This window comes from Rattus rattus, chromosome 3, assembly GCF_011064425.1.
Source record: "Rattus rattus isolate New Zealand chromosome 3, Rrattus_CSIRO_v1, whole genome shotgun sequence".
Lineage (NCBI taxonomy): Eukaryota > Metazoa > Chordata > Mammalia > Rodentia > Muridae > Rattus > Rattus rattus.
The window spans coordinates 1,157,399-1,174,428 of NC_046156.1; positions in this window are offsets into that span (position 1 = coordinate 1,157,399).

The window sequence follows — 17,030 nt, forward strand, 5'->3', positions numbered from 1 at the left end:
TATTTTCAGGTGGATGATTGAAGTCTAAGAGAAAAAAGGATTTTGTGATGAATTTGAGGAAGATGTGGTGTAAAATAAAGCTACAGCCTCAGACTGAAGCCATAGATATTGGGCAGAGCCAATAGCTTATGATCATCGCAGGAGACCACAGGATTCAGTGCAGATCCCAACTCAGTCTCAGTTGCTTCTGGAAGTTATTTCTCCTTTAACTTCAGTATTGCCACTCATAAAATAAGCTGTCAGTTATTGTCAGAGGCAGTAAAATATATGAGGGTGATTCCTCATCACAGAAAGGGGAGTTGGACAGACTTTGTTGACAGTGTATCCTACAGACAGATAAGGAATTAACTAGAGGATGGTGTGACTCTGGTGTGATGGTCCAGAGAATTTCAAAACTGACTGACTACCAATCAGGAGGTTCTTCATTATACAGGTTATATAGAACAAAGACAGAATTTTGATTATCTTAGTGATATAGATTATATATTTTACTTTTCATTATATATCCAAGGTTTAAAAGTTCAGTCACAAATAGAAAGTACAAACAAAACAGATTGTTATTAGCCCTATAAATTTAAAGTATCCAAGAAATATCACCTGAAAAGCAAACACATTTAGTATATGACGAACTATGATTAAGATGGCAATTTTTGCTCTTTAAAAGCTTTCCAACAAAAAAAAACAGGGATACATCTGAACTTGTCTTTTAATGAATAATAAAACCTAATTTGTAATTCTCTATGTTTCAAATATCTACCTGCAAATTGTTAAGTCACTATATCTTATTTATGAAATTTATTCTTTCAGGATGTACCATGTATATTTTCCCCATTTTAAAGTTCATTTTTTTTGAGCCATCTAAAAATAAAAACCTGTACTTATCATCTTTAATCCTGAATAATCCCAAAAATAGCCTCTACTTGATATGCATCAAAACCGTTTGAGTTTCCTCAGAGAAAGATTCCATAAAAAGATTCCAAGAGTGTGTGCTAATCTGTCCATATTGATCTCCGACCCATAATGAACACTTTCAAATACAGGTCAGATAATGTTAATTTTAGAATTTTCCAAAAAGAACTTAGACATAATTTTTTTTCAGGAAAAGACACTAAATGCATAATCTTAAATGATGCAATAAAGAGAGACCACAATCAAAACATTTAGAAGTAGAAGGACAGTGATTGTAGGAATGTGTGCTAGAACTGTGTCAAGCAGCTGTCCTGTCTTCTTAACTCTCCATGACTCTTCATGTATGTTGTGGATATTGCAGTGCCAAGTATGCATTCCTTAATATGCGAATTCCTTCAACATTAATTCTGTGTGATTCAGTTAATAGAAATCTATAAAGGACTTATGTCAGAGAGATGCCTAATGTATCTTCCATTCTCTAGATAGTAATTATGTATATCAAACAACATGTAAGCATGTTTTAAGAACTGTCAAGCACAAGGGGAGGGAGAGGTGGCCTATGGTTAAGAGTAGATACTGCTCTGGTAGAGAGAGGGGTCAATTTTAAAAGTTCAGTTTCTAACATCCTCATCAGTGAGCTTAGACTACTTGGATCTTCAGTTACTGGGAGGGAAGATCATTTATTCCTGGCCTATAAAGCACCTGCACTCACATAACATACTCACACATATATAATTAGATTTAAATAATAAATATATTTAAAAGAGTATTACAAAGGACACATCCATGTAATTGAACATTTCTTATCTACTGAATATTTTCCACATATGTAATAATTTTTGAATTGATAAAACATTTTAGTGCTTTTAAGGCAGCCTGGCTCTGGAGGAATAGGCATTTATTTATAAATATAATTCACAAACTCAAAATAACAATCATTCAGAGAATTATGATGATAAAATACTGTGGAGATAATTCACTCTGGTCAACATATCAGCTACCATTCAGTATGTGAATAATATTCTAAATAATATGTATTTTTTTTATATAGTGGCTATTTTTTTTTACTTTAAGTGAGTTAAACACACAATTCTCTGAGGAATAATTTAGATTCAGTAAACTGATATAGGAAATGCACATTAAATTTCGAGCTTATTCTTGTGCTAAGATAATAAACTTGTTAAAGTAAAAAAAAAAAAAAAAGCAAGCAAACAAACAAACAAAAATAAACCTATCATTCTTTCATCGCCTCTTCCAAGAACCCAAATGTTACATGATCCTGAAACCATAATCTTATTAATATAATAGACTCTCCCTGAAACTGTGAAGAAATTCAAATTCTTCCTTCAGTTGTTTTAAAAATTCTTTATTAATTATAATTTTATTTCTTTTACAACCTAATTGAAGTTCTGCCTCCCTCCTCTGCTTTTAGTCTCTCCCCTCCAATTTTACTGGCTACCTTCCTATATACTTTTTATTTTCTATTCAAAAAAGTTCTAGGCTCAAGTGATATTATCCAGACATGGAAATTCAAGTTGAAGTAAGACTCTTCTATTAAATCTTGATAATCCATCCAGTAAAGAAAAAGACTATCAAAGGCACACCACAGAGACTGAGGTAACTTCCTCACTTAATCTTAGGAATCTCACAAGAAGATCAAGCAACACAACTATGTCATATGTGCTGAGGATCACTGACATGAAGGATCCACATATGAAGGTTCAGTATCTGGAATACAATATGGGTTTCAGTTGTCTGATTCTGTGGGTTTTCTTGATCTCCTCTAGCTCCTTCAGTCCAGTTTGCTCCTCATTGAGTTTCCTATCTTCCTCCTAATGTTTGCCTGTGTGTTTCTGCATCTATTTTTATCAGTAGCCATGGCAAGCCTCCTAATAGCAACTGGGCTTGAAATAAATTATCACTGATGTATAAGTATAGTATAATATCATTATTAATCATTTCATTTACTTTTTGCCAGTTGTGTTTGGTTCTATACTAGTTCTCTCTGCTATCCAGCATCTAATTCCTTGCTCTACAAGCAATATCAGGGTTGGGATCTCATTTTGGGAATGAATCTTAAGCAGGTTAACCATTCCCAAAATTTCTGCACCAAATTTACCTCCAGAAAATCATGTGGGGAGGAAAAGTTATAGGTTGAAATATTATGGCTTGGTTGTTGTTTTATTCGCTGTATTAGAAGTCTTGTCTGGTAAGAGGATGTGGACAATTTAGTCTTTTTTTTCAACTCCCATTTGTAAGACTCTGAGCTAGGGTTGCATTCTTATGTTGTTTTTTAAAAATATTTTGTCACAAAAGTGAGAATGGTAACTAACATAGCCTTAAAATTAAATCTCAAAAAAATTCTAAGAAAAGGCTAGCATTTTCTTATATGAAAGAAACAAATCTCAAAGTACTTTTAGAGTTTTTTAAACGAATGGCTCACATATACTTATATATTGAATGGTTATTCTTCAGAGTATGGCACTGTTTGAAAATAATCAGGATATGTGGTCATGTTTTAGTAGGTGTGTCTTTGTTAATGGAACTATGTCACTTGCGTGGTACAAATGTTAACTCAGTTTCACTCTTCCTTCTATCCATGGATGAAATATTAGCTATTGTTCCAGCATCCTGTTTGGCTGTGTGCTAATTTGTTCCTCCCATACTGATCATGAACTAAATGCTAAAACTGCAATAAAGCCCAAATTAATGATTTTTTAAAATTTCTATTGATTTTGTGTCTTTTCACAGCAATTAGACACTGACTAAGACAATACTGATTTATGAAGGATGATACCAATCTGAATGGTGTATATTTACTCAGGGGCAATGCCACAAAATTGTAAAGATTCTGCAGTCTCTAGCAGACAGTACACTGTGAACATGGATGTCATTCAGCTCAAGAATAGATGTCTTATAACAAAAGCATGTTTGATAAGAGTAAAGGAAACAGGCATGGCTGGGAAGAGTTGAAAAGCTACAAAAATGAACCTGGGTGCATCTTCATGTGTTCCCAGGATACCTACAAGAAGAAAGAATTCATTAACCATGGAGCACAGAGACAATCAGATTCAGCTCACATTGTAAAAGCAGCACTCAACACTGCATGGCACCGTCTCCATCCCAAGGGAGACACCTGACTCAGAATACTAAGGATTACCTACACATTTCATGTGCACTATAAATTTGAAGAAGGTGATGCTATGTCTAGCAAGGCTTTTCTACAACCATCTTGTAAAACAATAAAGAACTGCCAAACTCTTGTAGTGTTCTGGGCATTAAGGACTTCCACAGTTGACAAAAACAATAATTTCTAAAAATCTATCTGAATCAGTTGTGGGTGAACTCTGTAGATATTTCATTTCCGGTATTTTACTTTTGTGGATCATCTTCCTAAAATCCTGGAAAAAGTTCTGATCCTCATCTTTATATTTAAGAGTACCAACTTGCCCATAGCTAGTCTGAGTGATGATTCATGGCATGTTTGGCACTAAGTAATATTTGAGGTGTCTAACTAAGTTCCTTATTCTTCAAAGACACCTGAAGAATGAAAAGGCTACCTATTCTCTTTAAAAAGTGAGGATATCATTCAGCAGTTTCCACTCACTCTTTCCATCTTATTTTAAGGTCTTTTTGTGAAGACTTCTCTATGTTTCATTAAGCATAAAAGTAAACTCAGAGAAAAGGCATCCAAAAGTTTTAAGATTTCCTTGTTAGCCTAGGAATACAAACTAAACCTTCTACCTACTAGACCTGTCAGACTATAGAGTCTTTATCTGGAACCCCATTTGTTTAGTTTCTGTGTTTGAAATTCACAGCATGGAGCCTTGGGAGAAAGTACAGGAACTTCCTGATCCAAAAACTTTTCACTTTTGACAGACAGACATGCACTTCACCTCATGGTCAGTATGCAATATTAACTCCTAATGCTTCCAATAAAATCATCAGTTTTCCCCATTAAGAAGCTCTGAAAGCGTTATTGAAGAATTATGTGATAAACACCATTGTCCTTAGTCTTGAAACATGGGCATATTCAGAAGGAAAATATTAGCACCACAACTTAGTATAGGGGCTGGAGAAAATATATGGATCAGCATAAGACACTTCTTATCAAATAACATACTGGACCTTATTCATTCAGAAAAACTGTCCCCCTCATGGCCAATAAAATTAAGCTATTCAAAATAGGGTAAGCAACTAGTAAAAAGATAAATAAAAATATGTTCAGTTTCCTCAGGGACCTTAGGAAAGTCAATTTCCATTTGCCCAATTTGCTTAAATCAAGCCCAACAAATCTATAGGGGTAATAAATCAATCTGCCGCCTGAAAATTATGAGAATATACCAAAGCTCTGATTAAAAGGATACTTGTTTCTAAATTACGTAATAATGATTGTTCACCAAATATATGTGTTTATAAAGCAGCCATGTTTAAATCTTCTCAATAGTGACCTGAATTTTGATAGATGAAATAAGGCATGTTCTTGCTGTTTGCTGAACTCATGGCATCTCACTCTTTCCCCAACTTGGAATGCTAAGCACTCAAAACAGGTTAAGACTTAGAGCCAATTGCTATGTGTGTTCTATAAGCAAGTAAATGCATATCCAGTAGAAAAATGAGAGTAAACGGTTACAAGGCCTAAGACAAATGGAGGAAATTATATCGTGGTTAGTACAAAACCAACATTCTAGGTAGGCAAACAAAAATAGTGTCAAGCTAAGAAACACAAGGACATAATTTAAAGGAATGGCACATTTTCCTCATTGGAAACTAGCTTCAAGAGAAAGTAAATGAGGAATATTCTCAACTGCATTTTACTTTGATGGAGTCTACATGCTTAAGGAAGAGAGAATATGAAGAACGAACACATTTCTGTTTAAAAATACATGAACATTCTGTGCAGTTCCAGTTTGGGAGTTCAGAATACAGTCACTTCGTCTTCATTCATGATGATTATTCCCTTAATCAGTCTTGGTCTTCAGTGTCTGCCACTTCTCCAAGGTGTGTCAACACTTCAGACTTTGTTTTCTCTGGCCCAGGACAGAACTCTCTCTTTAGAAGTGGAGTGTGGTGGTAGGATCTACCATTGTCTAGAGATCAGGGCAGAAAGCCATCTATAATGAAGGATAAAAGAGAAGTATCTGGAACTCTGATCTCTACAACTACAGGAAACCCAATGAACCATGGCTGGATATCGGATCTGTGATTTACTCAAAATTCTTCCCTGGGAAAATTCCAACCCTCAGAATTCCTTCCTAATAACACCCTTCAGTGAGCCCATCATGTATTTTGAGATGTATGTAAACTGTATCTTGACATTAGGGAACGTTGTGGCCAGTGAGATATGTGTGCTCCAGATATCAGAAGGCAATGGGTTCAGGTAAACCTCCCCTTACTGCCTTTACTAGGGTCCTCCTGGTAGGGCCTACTCGGAGGAAATGAAGTAGATAACAGTTTTAGGATCCATCTCATCATGTGGTATTATCAGAACTAATGACCCATTGCCATGTGTTTGTTTAATCTAAAGTCAACCCATTAATCTTCTTTCTTGCACCTGCATGTTCACCAATTCTGTCCAGTAGTCGCTGGTCTTTATCCCCAATTTCCTTACTTTCTGTACTTCTTTGGAGATACTTAAGGGTAGCTTTCTACTCTAACTTTCAACATAATTCAAATTTCAACTCTTTGTTATAAAGATCCTCAGAAAAGGGATCTGAAAAGTACTGTGTTCAGTAAACAGAGTAGTGATAGCCTTGATGTGCTACATATTGATGGGCCTCAGCATGATTCAGGGGTAGTTTATCTGAGGACTTATTTGCTACATTCTGTTGTCTTAAATAGTAGACACAGTCCTTGACCTCCACCTTCTAGAGCTGAGAATCCTAAATGTTAGCTTTATGGGAAGATTGACATAGAGGGAAAAAGAGGGAAGAAGAGACACAGTGAGACATGTAGAGGATGATAGTGGTACCAGGGTAGTACCCCGAGTCCTGCTAAGTAACAAAGGAGAGATTCAACCCTAGCAAATTTTGCATGGAGAATACAACTTGCCAACATTGACTGCAGATGGGTAGAATGTGAAGAAATGCCCTCTTTAACCCAGATCAAGAAACATTAGCCATAAAATCTATGTAATAATAATCATAACCTGTTCTCTGAACTATGGGTAGTGACTATGCATCATTCAACAACACAAGTGTAGGAAATGACTCACAGGCCATTACTAGTAACTTAACCTCTTCATAATCATAAAAAGGTTTAAAACAAGTAAAGTGATTTTTAAACTTCACAAATATCTGTTTATGATGGCACGGCATGCAATTCCATACTGCAAAAGACTGAGGCACAGCATGAAGGTGTGGTCATTAGCCATGGATACATAGTATGATATTATGTCAATAAGAATAGTTCAGGGAAAAGAAATCACTGCTTGGCAAGTAGGAAACTCTGGTTTGACTCCATAATTACAAAAATATCGCATTGTGGTTAATTTAACAACCGTCTGTCATCCAGCAGTAGAGAAGAAGTCATCTGCAGTACAAGGTTATCTATAGTGACTTTAAGGCTAACCTCTGATACATGAAATATTACCTAAAGACTGTGATAAAACTACCATTATAAAACATATATGCGTATATAAATTAAAACATACATATTTACCTAACTCAAAAGTCATCAAAAGAAAATAGGCAGAAGATTATTGACAAAAAAAGAAACAAAAATATGTTTCTTCTGTAGCCTTTTTATTATAATGCCATCATGGAAAGTTCCTATTCTATTCCTGTTCTTTCGGCACTCTGTCAGCTTCAAGTACGATGGTAAATATCTCTTTCAATAGGTCATAAGATGTTTCTGCTACAACTTTATTAAAAATATCCTCTATGCTCTTAGTGTCATGTTTGCTATCATTGTCTATGACTAGCATCAAAGGTTTGTGGAGTTCTGTGTTTGTTTGTTTTTTTTAGTTGTGTCTTAACCACTGATGGTCTGATTATGTTCTGTTTTAAATTTAGACTCAATTTCTGTACTTCTTCTCCTATCCTGATATACTGTATTGCATATTGAAAAGCCTCTCCACTGATGTTTTCATTTGCTGTACTAGATTTTTTCACTTCTGTGATAATTTTAATTTGAGATGTTTCAATCTCGACCCACTTCAGTCTGTGAGGTTAAGTCTCTGTAGATTTCAGTAAATGCCAAAATTTTGCATGTGGTAGCCAGCAGAGTCTAAGCAACTGAGTTTAAGAGTGCCATGAACAAAGCATTACTTATTTTTTTACATTGCAAGGAATCAAAACATGGTTGATATATACAGTTACCTTAAGTGAGTACAAGTTGAGTGAGAGGAAACACACCTGGTATTATGTCTTATCATATTTAGATATGTGAAATCACCCTATCATTTCCTTTTCAGGCCTCTGCCTTTCCCACAGAAATGATCTGGACTTGTCAGGTCATTTGCATCATGTGGTGCTTTCATGTATATTTGTTTATCATAGTTTATGAATTTTTTCTAGAAGAATTTTTATCTAATGTTCCTATGCAAATTCTAAATGATCTTGCATGTTATGTGAGAAGTCTCAAATGTTAAAGCAGAATCTTGCAGATAGGTATTTACAGACAATGTGTTCTTTATCAGTAAATTGTCAATTTCTGCTCAATCTTGAAGGACGGTTCCTCTCATTTCAACCAGTTTCTGATTTGTCTCTATCAGTATAGTGGCATTGACCTTAATATCTTTGCCATAAATACATGCTATTTTGAATAACTCATGCATCATCCTCCTATAGATATAGGGAGAAGGGATGGTGTAGCAATGGCAGTGATGGTTGGATCAAACACAGGAAAGTTAGCATTACATTCTGCTTGGAGAGTTCCGGAGATGTCTAGTGTGTTAGAGGAGGAGGGGCACAATACAGCTAAATCATAATCTCCTCCAAATTCTTTTGAAAAACTTCAAAGTATAATTATTGTAAAGTAACACCTACTTATAGCAATCTTTTCTCAGATTTCCAGGAAATATTTCCAGTGTGATAAAATAATCAAGCACATCGTTTTATTTAATGTACAGGAAGGTATATAGTTTCATTTTAAATTAAAAGCCACTCTCAGCAGCCAAGGCCCATTAAGTTGCCTCCTTGCTACAGTTTTTTAATGTTACATATCTTTTGAAAACAAACTTTTTTCAATGAGGTCCTTCTGTCACTTGAAGCCAAAAATTTAGGATCTCATTTACTAATGTAACCTATATACCATGAAGCATATATTGTGTTTATAGAAAGGTATAAATATCATTTTGACACTTTTTGAAGGCAAGTTTCTAATATTAGAGAATTGGAGGCAATTTAGAGTTACTGAATTTTTGCTATTTCATCTACATTGATTGATGGCATTCTGCGATCTGTTTATTTACATCTTCATTTACATAAATGTTTAGATAATTTCTTCTTCATTTTTTGTGGTCTGTACTAACAGTTGGAAAATATAGTAATACTCTAAGATAACATGGTATTCCCAAATTGGCACTCCTATGTGAGCAACCTGAAGGGCATAGGCAGCATTCAAAGACTTAACATGAATCAGAGTCATCACCATGTAGATACAAAGTATTGTGCATGTTTTGCAAGTAATAAAAGATTTGTTCAAATTCTTGAGGAAGTTTCTTCCAAGGAATCATATGTCTTTTATCAGATTTTCATTCTGTGCCAAGGAAGCCAAAAGATGATTCTTGTAACTGAGATGACACAAACAAAATCTTTACATCACACTTTACCATGTTAGAGGACTCACCAAGAAAGTAGTTAGCAAGGACATCACGTCATTTGACTTATTAGAATAACAAATCTCTTCCAGTGTAAGTTTATTACTATTCAAAAATTCACTTTCATATATATAATATGTATATATTATATATGTGAAAGTGTATATATATGTGTGTGTACACACACACACACACACACACACACACACACACACACACATACTCACAGTTATGGTGTTCTATAACTGTCTATCCCCAATCCACATTTTTTGCTTTTGTAAATAGCTTGAATTTCTTTAGTGTTTGTGTTCAACAAAACCTTGTCTTAAAAAGTTACATTGTCTGGGGCATTGAAGGAAAACATTACCTATAGGCTTATACTTGGTCATTAGAGAATGATAATACCTTAAAGAGAACCTGAGAAGCTGTTAACCAACCATTGGACTGAAAATGGGGCCCCCAATAGAGGAGTCAGAAAAATGACTGAAGGAGCTGAAGGAGTTTTTGGACCATAGGAAGAACAACAGTATCAACCACCCAGACAACCCAGAGTTCTCAGAGACTAAACCACCAAGCAAAGAGTACACATGGAGGAACCCATGGCTCTAGCCACAAATATTGAAGAGGATGACCCTATCAGGCTTCAGTGAGAAAAGTGGCCTTTATCCCTGTAATGGCTCATTGTCCCTGTGTAGAGTATTGCTAAGACTGGGAGATGAGAAGCTGTAGGTGGGTAGCTGTTGGAATACTCTCACAGAGGCAGGGTAGAGGGAAAAGTGATAGGAAGATTCCAGAGAGAAAATCAGGGAAGGGTTTAACATTTGATATGCAAGGTAGGAAAATATCCAATAAAAAGAATTAAGAGGAAGAATATTCCAAGGGTTATGTATATTAAGCTAGTGAACCAAATTAATACATCCTCAGTCATGAAATATGCTCTTTTTCCATAAAAACTGCTGGGAAATTTGTTATTGAAGTATAACATAAGCAAAAGCTGACTTAATTTTATCTTAAGAAAATAAAATTGTTCATTGCATTTTGATTTCATATGTATATACTGTATTTATGTTATATCATTCTTCCTTGTCCTCTCCCCAATCCCTCCTCTATAACCCCAACTCCATTTCAAGCTTGAGACCTCTTTTTTTGGATTTTGTTGAATATAATATATTCAAACATATATTTGAGTAAATAAATGAATACAACAGACCAAAAAAAAGAGTTATAACATTTTTAGAGGAAACGTGTTACTGAAGAAATGTATTGGCTTTCAAAGCCCAAGACAGTCATAAAGTCTTTCTAATACTGGAGTATATGGATCTGGGTGTAGTACTGTTCACTATTTAACTAGCATCATTCCTGCCTGTGTGGTGCTATGTTTCCTGACATGATGATAGTTATCTAACCCTCCTAACCTGTAAGAAACCCTAATTAAAGGCTTTCTTTATATGAGTTGCCATAGTCAAAAAGGCTGGTCAGGGGAATAGAATGATATTTAAGATACAGAGTATCTCATTTAGTGTATAAAATGAAAGCAATGTAAAATATTTCTAAGTGTATGAGACCAGTATTGAGTTCCATTATCAGCTTTGATGGTGTTAGGAATTTCCATAGGGGCAACAAACCCGAAAGTGTGATATATATGAATAGCATGCTCTCCATGTCAAACTGTGGCCCACGTCACATTGAAGAATGCATCTACAGAGACATGGGCATATTCTTGCCTGTAAAATTCAGACTATATTAATTCCACTAATCAAATTTATTTATTTCTGTACTTTAGTATATTCCTATTAAATTTAGAAAAATGTGGATATTGTGGTCCTATTGCGTTTTCTCCCTGATTTTTACATAGATAAATTTCTGACAGCAAAAACAGAGTTGGATAGATTTAGATTGTGCCAGTCAGTGAAATTTATGACAGGTATAAGTAACGGCAGAGAGGAGAGTAGAATCTGCCTGAGTATTTATTGTGCTAAGGTATCCAGATATCCCAAATGAGAATACAAGTGAATTAATTATTTACTGATCCAAGTTCAAAATATTTTGGATAATTTTATCATTTTGGGGGTGTATAGCAGTTTCCAACAGAGGGTTGCTGATAGATTTAAAATGAAAGTCAGTGACAATGCTAACTGGAAATGTTGAGGTTCTAGGACGTTTATGGCTATGTAATTATTTTGTTGGGATGAACAGTAAGTATAAAGAAAAGTAACTTATTCATGTTCAATTTTCACTGCCTACAGAACCTTTGTTCCACCTCTGAAATACATAGAAGTATTAATAGGTCCCGAAGTGCCTAGGTTAAAAGGACTAATTCGGAAGTATTATAAACACTGGGAACTAGGAGCAGACTAGGACAGGATCTTTCAGTTTCTCCCTGTGCCCAGAGCTGACTGGGTCCCACAGGTCTCTGGACCCAGATCCCATAGGGGACAGAGCTGTACTCTCAGAGGTGTGGACAATCCTGAAAGCACAGGGGAGACCACCACTTTTGCTCACATCCTTGGCCCAAGAGGAAACTGCCTGGAGATTTCTGACACAGGAACCAAGGACCAGTCTGGGACTATATCCTACCACTTTCTGCCTGTGCCCAGACCGAACCCTGTGACAAAGCTCTCTGCAACCAGACACTTAGGGAGAAAGATGGTCTCCAGGAGTGCTGACACAAAGGTTTACAGGAGGGTCAAGGCACTGTCAAAGGCAACAAGACCAGCTAAAACCACAGATAATCAGATGGCTAGAGGCAAGCACAGGATACAAAGTAATGGAAACAACCACTACTTGTCATCATCACAACCAAATTCTCCCACCAAAACAAACACTGGATATCACAATACATCAGAAAAGCAAGGTTTATAGTTAAAATTACATGTCATGATGATGATAGAGGGATTTAAGGAGGACATTAAAAAATCATTAAAGAAATACAAGACCAAAAAAAAGTAAAGAAGTAGAAACCCTTAGAGAGGAAACACAAAAATTCCCTCAAGAATTACAGGAAAACAAAACCAAACAGGTGAAAGAATTAAACAAAACTATCCAGGATTAAATATGGAATTCAAAAAAAAAATACAGAAATCACAAAGAGAGCCAACCCTAGATATAAAAACCTCGGAAAGAGATCAGGAGGCATACATGCAAGCATCACCAAGAGAATATAATTGAGAAAGAACTGATCACTGAGAAGTGTGGGCAATCATGAGACTGCAGGACAGGAAAGACTGTCACTTCTGCCCACCTTTGCCCATATCCCTTGCCCAAGAGGAAACTGCAGAATGTCTCTGGACACAGGAATATAGAAGTCAAGCTGCTGGAGCCACACGGTCCAGACTGCTCCTTTATCTGAATGAACTGGTCAACAGTTCCCTGCACCAAATCTTGTAGGGGCGTTGGGGATGGAGAGATAGTCTTTCAGGGGGCAGACAGTCCTGGGAAACCAGAGGGTACTACTCTTTGTCCACATTCATGACTCAAGAGGAAAATGTCTTGTGCCATCTGTTGCCCCTGAGCACAAGGAAGTAGGAGAAGTAGGAATAGGACCCTTCTGGTTCCTGCCCAAAGGGAGAGCTGAAAGCTAGTGGACAACCAAACAGGAGAAGGAAATGAATGAAACCATCCACGAGTTAAAAATGGAAATAGAAAAAAATAAAGAAAGCACAAAGGGAGACAATCCTGGAGACAGAAAAACCTAGGGAAGAGATCAATAGTCATATATGTGAGTATCATCAACAGAATAAAAGAGATAGAAGAGAGAATGTCAGGAGCAGAAGATTCATAGAAAACATCAACACAACTGTCAAAGATAACGTGAAACTGAAAAAGCTCCTAGCCCAAAACATCCAGGACACAATGAGAAGGTCATACCTAAGGATAATATCTATAGAAGAGAATGACGATTTCCAACTTAAAGGGCCAGTAAATATCTTCAACAAAATCATAGAAAAAATCTTCCCTAACCTAAGAAAAAAAGATGCCCATAAACACACAAGAAGCCTACAGAACTCCAAATAGATGGGACCAGAAAAGAAACTACTCCTGTCACATAATTGTCTAAACACCACATGCACAAAACAAAGAAAGAATATTAAAAGCAGTAAGGGAAAATGGTCAAGTAATATATAATGGCAGACCTGTCAAAATTATACCAAATTTCTCACCAAAGACTATGGATGACAGAAGATCCTGGACAGATGTCATACAGACCCTAAGAGAACATAAACGCCAGACCAGGTTATTGTATCCACCAAAACACTCAATTAACATAGATAGAGAGACCAAGATATTCTGAGACAAACCAAATTTACAAATTTGCAAATTGACGTGTCACTCCTCAAAGATGGCACTGGTTTCTGCCTTTCACCCTCCCAACAGTGAGCGCTCCTTGTAGTAAACAAGTCCTTATTTGACTATGCCTGCCTGACCTGCTAGCTGCCGCATAGTGACAGCCTACCTACATGACCCACATGGCTTGCTAGGATTGGCCAGCGCTAGCTATTTAAGTGTGGTGCGGGGGTTCCCCAGGGTCAGAAGATTGTATCAAGGTTCCTGAGTAAAACTGCTCGAAGATGTTCTCTGGTCGTGTCTTCCTTGCTGGTCGAGGTTGGGTGCGACTAGTCATGGCCCGTACGGGGACATACTGAGATCAGAACTTCTTGCAGTCAGGGCAGCACTGGAAAGTTCTCAAGGTAAGGGGGGACCATAAGGACCACGGAAAATAAGCGGTTATAACGTCTCAGGGTAGTGAGCAAGAAAGTTCATGGTAGAAGCGAACCAAAAGTAAAGTTCGTGGTAGCAGCAAACCAAAAGTAAAGTTCGCGGTAGCAGTGAACCGAAAGTAGCAGCATGGAAAGTTTTTGTCATGGGGACCTCACAGTCTCGTCCAATTTTTCTGGCTCTTCAAGAGCTGTTTGAGCATAAGAAATTAAAAATAAAAGGGAGCACAATAGAGAGATTTTTGAGGGAATGCGATATCATTGCCCCCTTGTTCACAGTCTCTGTTAATCTTAATGTGCCAAGTAGGGAAAAATTAGGGAAAGACCATGATTTTGCCTGGGAACAGGGGACTCTAAAACCTGGAGTCCGTCCAGTGTGGCGCTTAGTGCGTAGTTGCCTTGAGGATCAAAAATCTTGTCAAGTAGCTATAGAGAAGGGGCAAGCTGCCCTAGAAATGCTTCAAGAGGAGAGGTTAGAAAAGCAGGGACGCGCAAAGGAGACAGACTCAGAAAAGACAGATACAGAGGAGGAAACAGACAAAACAGATTCAGAAGAAGAGTTACAAGAGTTGATAGATCAAATGCGGAAACAGTCTCTAAGGAATAGACAGAAGAAGAAAAGGAAAAAGCCTAAAATGGTGGAGGAACCTCCTGGGTAGTTCCCCTCGGCTCCTCCTCCCTACAATGTTGTAGAGGGAGGGAGTAGAGTAGAGTAGAGTTTCTGGTAGTACATTCTGTCCTGAAGTGTGGAGAGCAGTTCGTACTGAGCTACATCTGGCCTATCCTGTTTATGTGGATGCTAATCAACAAAAGTATCATGAGCCTTTAGACTTTAAGGTGATCAAGTCCCTGGTGGAATCAGTCAGGACATATGGCATTATGGCCTCATTTACCATAGCTCAGGTTGAGGCCTTACACAGATTTTGCATAACTCCTAGTGATTGGACTAACCTTGCTTGGGCCTGTCTTAGTCCGGGACAGTATTTAGACTGGAGAGCTTTTCTTATTGAGTTTGCCAATGAACAGGCTGCCGCTAACTTGGCAGCGGGGTGTGGCCAGGCTGCCTGGGATAGGGATATACTGCTGGGTCAGGGATGCTTTGCCAATGCTCAGACAGGGTATCCAGGACAGGTTTACCAGCAGATTAATGAAGTTGCAACAAAGGCATGAAAATCCTTACCTAATAAGGGAGAAGTGAGTGGAAACCTCACCAAGACCCTTCAAGGACCTATGGATCCATTCTCTGACTTTGTAGCCAGATTAGTGGAAGCAGCGGGGAGAGTCTTTGGAGACCCCGATACTGCTATGCCCTTGATTAAACAGTTGGCCTATGAACAGTGCAAAAAGGAATGTTGAGCCGCTCTCACTCCTTACAAGAACAAGGGACTTGAAGCTTGGATGAAGGTCTGTAGAGAAATAGGGGGACCTTTGACTAATGCTGGACTTGCAGCTGCTGTTATGCAGATGACACAGAAAAAAGGAGGAAGCTCAGAAGCATGTTTTAAGTGTGGTAAACAGGGGCACCTAAAAAGGCAATGTCCAGAAAGAAGTCTAGTCAGTACAGGAAGTGGCCAATGCCCAAGGCAACCAGGGCTGTGCCCCAAGTGCAAAAAGGGGAACCATTGGGCTAATGAGTGCCGCTCGGTAAAAGACATTAATGGGCAACCTCTTAGCTCGGGTTTTGGTGGAGCATGCCCAAAAAACGGACAGCGGGGCCCACGACCCCAGGGCCCACATATATATGGGGCAGTCGAGAATTAGGATGTAGAACAGAGTCACGAGAGATAGCCATCCTTTCGCCATCTGAGGGGCCAAGGAGAGCCACTGAGGGCTCCGCAGGACTGGACCTCTGCTCCACCGCCAGACTCGTACTAACTCCTCGGATGGAGGTCCAGTTGATAGAAACTAATTTTAAAGGACCCCTTGAGCCTTGCACAGTATGGTTACTTATAGGGAGATCATCTACAGCTTTAAGAGGACTACATGTTCCTCCAGGAGTTATTGACCCAGATTATACCAGGGTAGTCAAGATCATGGTAGAATCACCAAAAGGGATTACTGCCATTTCCCCTGGGGACAGAATAGCCCAACTATTACTTTTGCCTAGCCTTCATGAGAGATTTGCAGCCCAGTCTAGAGAGAGGAGAGAAGGGTTTCGTTTTCATAGGCTCCGACCTTACATTTTTAGCCTTGGGTTTAGACCAACGCCCAGTAATGGAGCTAAGGGTAGATGGTAAAAGGATCCTAGGACTGTTGGATACAAGGGCCGATAGAAGTATAATAGCTAAGAAAGATTGGCCCTCTGGATGGCCAGTACAGGCCTCATCTCAAACATTACAAGGTCTCCCTTATGTAAGAGCTCCTGATATGAGTGCAAGACAACAGAGTTGGAGAGATCAGGAAGGGCAATCAGGAGTTATGCAACCCTATGTGTTGGATTTGCCCATTTCCCTTTGGGGGAGAGATTTACTGAAAGATAGGGTTTCAAATTGACCACTGAGTATTCTGAAACTTCACAAAAGATTATGAAAAATATGGGCTATTTTCCCAGTAAAGGAATAGGGAAATACCTGCAGGGTAGGACTAGCCCTATAACTGCCCAACAGAGAGAAAGGAATCAGGACCTGTTTTTTTCCTAGGGGCCG